Here is a 9,366-nt window from a genome sequence, read left to right as displayed (position 1 = left end):
TAACTTTTTGATGGACTTAAGTTGATTTCCCTTGGTCGCCAAATATGTCGGGTTTGTTTAACTTAGAATAATGAGATTATCCAGTCAGTGGGATATGTTATGTGGGTTTGCTTAAGTTTGATTAATGAGATTAGAGTTGTAAAAATCTTTGTTCTTATAAGTTATATTGATTATTTCAATTTTTTATTCAAATTATTTTAGATTTTCTAGATGGGATAGTTTCGGTTGATCTTGGTTTATTCGTTTTATTTTCCTTTATGTCTGTCTAGTTATATTTTTTAAAGTAGTTGAGTTGATTTACTATCATATCCAGGCATGTTGGGTTCATTAAAGTTAGTAAAATCATTTATTGTTCTTATAGGTTTTGTAAGTGGGAATAGATTTGATTGATGGTTGGTTGGTTGGATAGGGCTTGGTGAGTATTGGACAATGTGTAATTTGTTCTACCAAAGTTTGGCAAGACTAAATTTTCAGTTATTTTAAAAATGTGCTTAATCAACCTTAGCTATATTCGTTGTCTACCAAATGGTTTTATTTATTCGAGTTGTATTCATTTGTATTAGGATAGGTTGGTTTGAAAGTGAGTTATCGAAAATTGTCTGCATCTTGTTTCGATTTTGTTGAATTTCATTTAGCTTTAGATTAGGTCGGTTTGGATATTCTAGGATTGATTGGATTGATTTCAGTTACGTTTTGCTTTGAGGGCTTTCCTCTGGCATTGTCTTGATAGATTTGGTTGGATTTTGTTAAAAAAAGTGGAGTAATTTATCGTATGCTTCTGTTAAATCTGTTTCTGAATGACGGATTTGACCGACTTTGCTTGGTTTGGTGGTCTCAAATTTGGGTTGTCCACACTACGTTTCGTTTGTGCTCTGCAGTAATGGATTCTATTGTGAGTATTTTTATACGAGGTTGAGAGTCATAATGATTTATAATTTTCAAAATCAATAATGTATTATCCTTAGGGTTTTTGAAGACTTTTCTGACTGAGTAATTATAAGTGATAAGAATAATAAACGTTTCAAAAAATGAAAACTTTTGTTTTTGTTTTATAAGTGTAGTGAGATTGCTTGGCACAAAGACGTTTATGCGACCAGTGGAGAGCACCTTGAATTTGTTCCAATAGGTTCTGTTTTAGCATTTATAATTCCACTGAGTAGATTTATCTTCTCTAGATATGTTTGGTTAATCTTAGTTTAAACGAGGACTTTAGGGTTTTAATACGCTTTGTTTTCTTGTTGGTTGATGTGATTATGTCAAGTTTTCACATCGTGGCTTATTCTCATTCTTTAAACGGGTTCGTTTGGATTGATCCATGTTTATTGCTTTTCTTTTGATTTGAGCAGGTCAGTTTCTACTTTTTGATGGTTTTGAGTTGATTTCCCTAGATCTCTTAAAATGTAGGGTTTGTTTCACTTAGAATAATGAGATTATCTATTCTGTCGTATAAGTTATGTGGGTATGTTTAAGTTTGATTAATGAGAATAGAGTTGTAAAAATCTCTGTTCTTATAAGTTAAATTGATTATTTCATTTTTTTTCTTCAAATTATTTTAGATTTTCTAGATGGGGTAGTTACATTTGATCTTGTTTTATTCGTTTTATTTTCCTTTATGTTGGTCTAATTATATTTTTCAAAGGACTTGAGTTGATTTCCTAGCTTATCTGGGCATGCTTGGTTCATTTCAGTTAAGAAGGCAGTTTATAGTTCTGATAGGGTTTGTAAGTGGGAATAGATTTGATTGATTGTTGGCTGGTTGGATAGGGCTTAGTGAGTATTGGATAATGTGTAATTGGTTCTACCTATGTTTGGAAAGACTAAATTTCCAGTTATTTTAAAAATTAGCTTAATCAACCTTATCTATATTCGAAGGCTACCAAATGGTTTTCTTTATGTCGACTTGGATTCATTTGTATTAGGATAGGTTTGTTTGAAAGTGAGTTATCTAAAATTGTCTGAATGTTGTTATGGTTTTGTTGAATTTCATTTAGCTTTAGAGTGGTCGGTTTGGATAGTCTTGGATTGATTGGATTGATTTCAGCTTCGTTTTGCTTTGATGGCTTCCCTCTAGCAATGTCTTGATCGATTTGTGATGAACTTACAATTTATCTATATTTTATGAGGTTTTTGCATGAAATTTTATAATGGTTTAATTAAATTTTTGCCGTATTTTAGCTTGATTGCAAGAAAGATTTCAGGGGGAGCCAAATCAACAAAAAGAAGGCAAAAGCAAGAAAAGAAAACCCAAAAATTTATCAAGTTCAGCCCGGCCCAGCCATGAGAGCAAGAGAATTTCATTCGGCCCAAGAAGAGCAAGTGAAACTCTTTGGAAAATCCAAGGGAAGAAGCCTAGCTATGAGGAGAATTCGGCCCAGCAAGGAAGGCCCATTTTTAGCCCAAATAACAGCCTAGAGTGTAGCCCACATGAGCTCAAAAGCAAGCTTAGTTGTAGCCCAAATAGCAGCCCAAAGGGAGCTAGGGGCGGCAACTTCTAGGAGTTTCTTGAAGAGAAGGAGGGAGCACTCTAGAAGGTTCATGAGGGGTGTAATACACCCCATTCTAGAGGCTTCAAGAAGGGGCAAGAGCCCCCTTGAAAAACTATATAAGGAGGCCTCTAGGAGGGGAGAAAGTGGTTCAATTGCTTGAGAGAAAGGCTCTCCCACTCTTAGAGGTTCAGCCACCTTGAGAGAAGAGAAGAGAAGAAGGCTAGGCGCAAGGAAGAAGAAGAAGAAGGGCTGAAGGAAGTTCAAGACAAGCAAGCTAGAAGAAGAAGGTGAGTTCGAATTGAGGGATTGTGATTCAAAGATTTTTTGTAATAAATCATTTGTAGTTTCATTCTCTTTTGATTTGAATTCAGTTTCTTAGTTATATGTTCTTTCTTCTTTCTCCTTGTTTCCATTCTTCCTTGATGTATTTCAGCTTGTAAAATTTCAGTTCAGCAATCTAATTCTTTTTGATTCATTCAAATGATCATGCATTGTACTTGAAGTTTCTTGAATAAGGGTGTGATTGCAGATCAATTCGGCCAACTAACCTTCAAAACTCAGATCTGAATTCTCAGATCTGAGATTGCAAGATCTGAATTGCTTGAAAGAGAATTCAGATCTGCAAATTTCAGATTGGGCGAATTAATCTACAGCTTGGAATTCCTAGAGTGCTTGAGAGAGACTCTAGGAATTCAGATCTACTATTCAAGAACTGAATTGAGTGCAAGGTTAGAGATAACTTGCACAATTCAGTTGGTGATCAATTCAGATTTGAATTGATGCCTTAGAAGTGTTTGAAGAAATGCATGCATGGGGATTAGATTCTTGCTAGAGATAGAAGAACCGTCACTCATGCATAGGATGAACATGCGCTTGAGAGAGGCTGTTCATGACCTTGGGGTTTCATCAAACCAAGGCTCAATCATGATTCATTCGAATGATCCAAATTGATAGATTGCTGAATTCTGAGATTGACATTTACTGCTTACTCTTCTAACCTGAATTGAAGGCAATTGGACCAATGATTTAGATAGATTTTAATTTAGGATTTCTTAGCATTCATTAGAGTTTTGATTTATTTGTTGATCAGATAAGAAATGTTCAATTTAGTATTGGTAATTGTTTCCTAAATCCTCGTGGGAACGATACTTCACTCACTACTTTATTACTTGAACGGCTAGTGCACTTGCTAGTGTCACAATGAGCCACACATCAAGTTTTTGGCGCCGTTGCCGGGGATTTAGAGAAGCAATATTAGGAAACATTGAGCATTCTTAATCTGATCTCATTCAGCATTGCATTCATAGTTGGGTTAATTTGCTAACTTTTTCATTTCAGCTTGGACTGCAACTGCTGTACTCATGTAGTTATGTTTCTTCTTTCTTAAGTAGATTACTCTCTTTTTCTGGTTTCAGTTTCATTTTAATAAAGGCATATTTGATTTCTATTCAATCTTGATGTTGTTCCCTTCAAAAATAAAAAAAAAAAAAAAGAAAAAAAAATTCACAAAAAAACATGAGTGTTGCAGATCTGAGTTGCATTCGGCACTCAGATCAGCAGATTTCAGATCTGCAGCACTCAGCCGAAAAGAGTTGCTTGTGTTTCAGACTTTATTTTTTTTTTCTTTCTTTCATTACAAAAAGAAAAAAACAAATTAAAAAAAACAAAGGGGAGATCTTTTGAACAATAAGAGGAGCAATTGAGAATTCGGATCAGAACTCAGGTCTGAGTTCAGATCTGAATTCTGCTACAGCAGATCTGCAACAGTTCAGATCTGAGTTCCTCTGAACTCAGACCTGAACTGATGCAATTTTGAGGGGAATTGGGTGTCATCACCACCCCAATTCACCCTAGGGCACTTCTGCTATTCCCCAAAAACAATTTGGTAGCAATAACTGAAGGTAAGGCAATTGAGAATTCAGATCCAAACTCAGACTTGAGTTCAGATCTGAATTCTGCTGTTACAGATCTGCTCAATTCAGATCTGAATTCCTCTGAACTCAGATCTGAACCGATGCAAGTTTGAGGTGAATTGGGTGCCATCACTACCCCAATCCACCCTAGGATACATCCAACCTGCCTCAAGGGTGAATGGATAGCAAGGAATGAGAGAAATTCAAATCTGAAATTCAGTTGATATGATGTGAGGACTGAACTGATACAGAGCATACTATGAATTCTGGGTGGACTGAATTCTTGGCTTTACCCACTTGTAACCGAGCTACATTAGCTAAGGAGGTGTATGTTTGGATTGAATAATTGTTATGCCTCAGATATTTAAGAAAAATTAGCACTTTCCAAGTATTTCTTTTAGCATTCAGATCTGTAGCAGGGCTGCTATAGTGCAACAGTTAGCAGACCTGATTTCAGATTTCTACAAAAGTTGTATGGGCCGAATAGCTTGCAATACCAAACATTGCAGACCCAATTTTCAGGTCTTAGCAAGTGTTTGATATGCATCAGCTATACAGGTTTGAGCTTCAATTGTAGAGTTTTTAACCCAAGCCTAACTCAGGACTGGTTTTAGTTTATTTCAGATCCTTTTAAATTTTTTTTTTAGATCAGATCTGATTTCAACCCTAAAGCATCACAGAATTGATTCCAACCTTAATGGATGTATATTGTAGTGTATACCAATGAGTGTGTATGAGATATCCAGCTCAGATCTGAATTATTATTTATTAATTTCTCTAGACTAACAATACCAAAGACTTGTAGATCTGAACTCAGATCTAAATTGGGTCTGAATTCAGATGTTGCAATCGATGGATGTAGATAAAGGAACCTTGAATAAGATGATTGGTTTAAATCTGCTTTTAGTATAATCGGCTTCATTTATTCATGATAGGATGTAGGTTTTGTATTCCAATACTTCACTTTACATTTTCAGTGTGATAGGATTAGTTATTTATTTTCTTTTGTGAATATTGGCATTTTTATTGCTTTGACTTTAACAGTTTATGACAAGCAGACCTGAACTGGAAGAGATCCTTTACGACCCAGAGATTGAACGGACTCTCCGTGTCCGTTTGAGAGTTGCTAAGCAAGTCAGACAAGAAGCACAAGAAATGGCTGAACAAAGAACTATGATGGATTATGCCAAGCCTACCCTCACCGGGACTGTCTCCAGCATTATCAGGCCAACTATTGCTGCCAATAACTTCGAAATTAAACCGGCCATAATCCAAATGATACAAAATACGGTTCAGTTTTGTGGTATGGCCCATGAGGATCCGAATGCCCATATTGCTAACTTCTTGGAAATCTGTGACACCTTCAAACACAATGGGGTAAGTGATGATGCCATTCGGCTGAGGTTATTCCCATTTTCTTTGAAGGATAAAGCCAAAGCTTGGTTGAACTCATTACCGGCAGGATCTATAGCCACATGGGACGAAATGGCCAGCCGTTTTCTCTCTAAATATTTTCCCCCTTCTAAAACTGCTAAAATGAGGAATGACATCACTACTTTTTTTCAGCAAGAGGGGGAATCTTTATATGAGTCATGGGAACGATACAAGGAGCTGTTAAGGAGAGTTCCTCACCATGGCCTCCCCATTTGGCTGCAAGTGCAGACTTTCTATAATGGTCTTACTGACTCAAATAAGACCATATTAGATGCTGCAGCCGGAGGATCCATAAATAATAAAACTCCTGAGGTTGCCCATGCACTTATTGAGGAAATGGCAGCCAACAATTATCAATGGCATTCGGAAAGGACTCAAACTAGGAAGCAGCAAGGCTTGCATAATGTTGACACTTATACAGCACTAGCTGCACAAATAGGAGCACTCAGTAAAAAAATAGATGAAATGCAGATAGCTGCCATGCATGTGCAGCCTCTTAATTGTGAATTGTGTGGGGGAGGCCACATCAGTACAGACTGCCAAGTTGGCAATCAGTTCAGACCATCTACTGAACAAGTTGACTATGTCAGCAATTCGTCAAGACAGCAGGGTTACCAGAGTCACCATACTTTTCATCCAGGATGGAGGGGACATTCAAACCAGTCCTGGCCAAATCAGCATATTTCCAAGCCGTTCCACCAGACTTATCATCAGCCTGAACCGAAATCCAATTTGGAGGAACTGATGACAAAATTTATAGCAGGTGCAGAAACTAGGTTCCAGAACCAGGAAGCCTCAATCAAAAACCTGGAAAACCAAGTGGGGCAATTGGCACAATTAATCTCTTCCAGACTGCCGGGAACTCTTCCAAGCAACACTGAAGTGAATCCACGAGAGCAGGTGCAAGCTATTACCTTAAGAAGTGGAAAAGAGTTGCCTGAGGTAGAAAAGAAGAATTGGGCTGAACCCAAGGCAGAAACAAGCCTTGGAACCAGACAACAGAAGACGGAACAACCAGAAGCACAACAAGGGATGCACCAACAACCACAAGTTCCATTCCCTAACAGGCTGAAGCAACAAAAATTGGAGAAGGAATTTGGTAAGTTTCTTGAAATATTTAAAAGTTTACATATTAATATTCCTTTTGCTGATGCTTTAGCCCAGATGCCACACTATGCAAGGTTTTTGAAGGAATTATTGGCAAACAAAAGGAAACTGGGAGATGTGGCTACAGTTGCATTAAATGAGGAATGTTCTGCTATCCTTCTGAACAAGCTGCCTCAGAAACTCAAAGATCCAGGGAGTTTCACTATTCCTTGTACCATTGGCAGTTTAAAAATTGAAAAAGCTTTATGTGACCTGGGAGCTAGCATCAATTTAATGCCATATTCTATCTTCAAGAAATTGGGGTTGAATGAACCCCAACCCACTAGAGTGGCATTACAATTGGCTGATAGATCCATTAGACATCCTAGGGGGATCATAGAAGATGTGTTAGTTAAAGTTGACAAATTCATTTTTCCAGTTGATTTCATTGTGTTAGACATGCAAGAAGATGTGGAGGTCCCGCTTATCCTAGGGAGACCTTTCCTGGCTACCGGGAAAGCAATGATTGATGTCCAACAAGGACAACTCAGCCTTAGGATACAAGATGAGGAGATAATTTTTAAAATGTCTGATGCTATGAAACATGCACCCTCTAGTGATGATTCTTGTTTTATGATTGATGCCATTGAATTGACAATTGATGAATGCTTCCAGGTAAGTAGAATAACTGATCCTCTTGAACTCTGCCTCCAGCAGGGAGAACTTGAAGAAACAGAAAATAAAAAAATAAACCTCATGATAGCATACCTGAATGATAAGCCTCAATTCAAGGGAAAGGGGTTTCTTAAATTAGAGAACTTAGGCAAATTGCCCGGACCATCAGGTAAGCCATCACCCCAAGAACCCCCCACCCTTGAACTGAAGCAATTACCATCCCATTTAGAGTATGCTTTCCTTGAGGAACCATCAGATCTCCCCGTGATAATTTCCGCAGCACTGAATCCCTTACAAAGAGAAAAATTATTAAGAGTGCTGCGGGAACACAAAAATGCTATAGCTTGGAAGGTAGAAGATATCAAAGGCATTAATCCATCAATCTGCACTCACAGAATTTTGATGGAAGAGGACAGCAAGCCTTCCGTTCAGCCCCAAAGGCGCCTGAATCCCAACATGAAAGAAGTGGTAAAGGCTGAAATAATTAAGTTGTTAGATGCTGGGATCATTTATCCTATTTTTGATAGTTCTTGGGTAAGCCCTGTGCAAGTTGTGCCCAAAAAAGGGGGTACGACTGTTGTTCCAAATGAGAAAAATGAACTCATCCCTACTAGAACCATTACCGGATGGCGTGTGTGTATTGACTATAGAAAATTAAATGAAGCCACCCGGAAGGACCATTTCCCTCTCCCATTTATGGATCAAATGTTGGAGAGGCTAGCCGGGCATGAGTATTATTGTTTCTTGGATGGATATTCAGGGTATAACCAGATACCAATTGCACCAGAAGATCAAGAAAAGACCACTTTTACTTGCCCATATGGAACCTTTGCATACCGAAGGATGCCCTTTGGGTTATGCAATGCCCCAGCAACCTTTCAGCGATGTATGATGTCTATATTTTCTGATATGGTTGAAAAATTTATTGAGATCTTCATGGATGATTTTTCAGTTTTTGGCTCTTCATTTGATGCATGTTTGAATAATCTGGAACAGGTGCTTACTAGATGTAAAGAAACACATCTTGTGTTGAATTGGGAGAAATGTCATTTTATGGTGCAAGAAGGCATAGTGCTTGGACACAAGATCTCTCAAAGAGGTATAGAAGTCGACAAGGCCAAGGTGGAGGCAATTGAAAAATTACCAACCCCAACATCTATTCGTTCTTTGAGAAGTTTCTTAGGACATGTCGGATTCTATAGAAGGTTTATTAAAGATTTCTCAAAAATTTCCAAGCCATTATCTACCTTGCTTCAGAAAGAAGTGCCTTTTGAATTTTCAACTGAATGTCTTCATGCTTTCAACATCTTGAAAGACAAATTGATCCATGCACCTATCATGATAGCACCAGATTGGACCCTCCCATTTGAATTGATGTGTGATGCGAGTGATTTTGCTATAGGAGCTGTTTTAGGACAAAGAATGAACAAACATTTTCAGCCAATTTACTATGCTAGCAGAACCTTGACTGGACCCCAACTCAATTACACCACCACAGAAAAGGAGCTGTTAGCAGTAATATTTGCACTTGATAAGTTTCGTTCATATCTGATATTATCCAAGGTTGTTGTCCACACAGATCACTCGGCATTAAGGCACTTGCTTACCAAGCAAAACTCAAAACCAAGACTGATCAGGTGGATCCTTTTATTGCAAGAGTTTGACATTGAGATTAGAGACCTGAAGGGTGCTGCAAACCTGGCTGCTGACCATCTCTCCCGGTTGGACACGGTAAGCTCAAAAGAGGAGATAACCAGCAACATTCGAGAAGA

The 9,366-nt window shown here is 37.9% G+C and overlaps 1 non-coding gene across 1 annotated transcript; it reads right to left on the bottom strand.

Annotated features, from left to right (window-relative positions):
* Window positions 1–5,932: 5,932 nt before the first annotated feature.
* On the bottom strand, window positions 5,933–6,039 carry LOC148848847 (small nucleolar RNA R71). Its single transcript, XR_016101510.1, has one exon. It is a non-coding gene; the product is annotated as a small nucleolar RNA R71 (small nucleolar RNA).
* Window positions 6,040–9,366: the final 3,327 nt, after the last annotated feature.

The sequence above is a fragment of the Nelumbo lutea genome, chromosome 6, assembly GCF_056320005.1.
Source record: "Nelumbo lutea isolate HS-2025 chromosome 6, American lotus-T2T, whole genome shotgun sequence".
Classification (NCBI taxonomy): domain Eukaryota; kingdom Viridiplantae; phylum Streptophyta; class Magnoliopsida; order Proteales; family Nelumbonaceae; genus Nelumbo; species Nelumbo lutea.
This window is presented reverse-complemented; position numbering and strand designations above follow the sequence as displayed.